Source organism: Oncorhynchus clarkii, chromosome 12 (assembly GCF_045791955.1).
Source record: "Oncorhynchus clarkii lewisi isolate Uvic-CL-2024 chromosome 12, UVic_Ocla_1.0, whole genome shotgun sequence".
Taxonomy (NCBI): domain Eukaryota; kingdom Metazoa; phylum Chordata; class Actinopteri; order Salmoniformes; family Salmonidae; genus Oncorhynchus; species Oncorhynchus clarkii.
In genome coordinates, this window is record NC_092158.1 from 17211360 (window position 1) to 17211797 (window position 438).

Consider the following 438-nt stretch of genomic DNA (forward strand, 5'->3'; position numbering starts at 1 on the left):
CACTTTGTATTTATTTGGTGTCTCTAGCAGCCTGAGAGGACTGACAGTAAACCCTCAGCTTACCTTTCCCCTTCCTTTTTTTTATCCTATTTTATTAGATCATTGGGATGGAATTAACAGAACGGAGTCAAACGTGGTTTTGTTGTTTGACTCCATCCCATGAATTCCATCTCAGCCTTTACAATGAGCCCATCCTCCTATAGCTCCTCCCACCACCAGCCATTGATTTAGTTCTATCTGTATATCACGTGAACCTTGTAGAAAGGCACGTGCTCCAGATCTGCCTTGTGCCTCCGTCGCTACAGGGACATCTCTCTAGGTGATCTCAACTCTGTTGCCTCTCCACACAGCCTGTCATATTCCTCACTGGAGCACAGCCTTCTATCTGTCTGTGTGTGTGTGTGTGTGTGCTTGCCGTCAGATAAGCCCAGCAGAGCC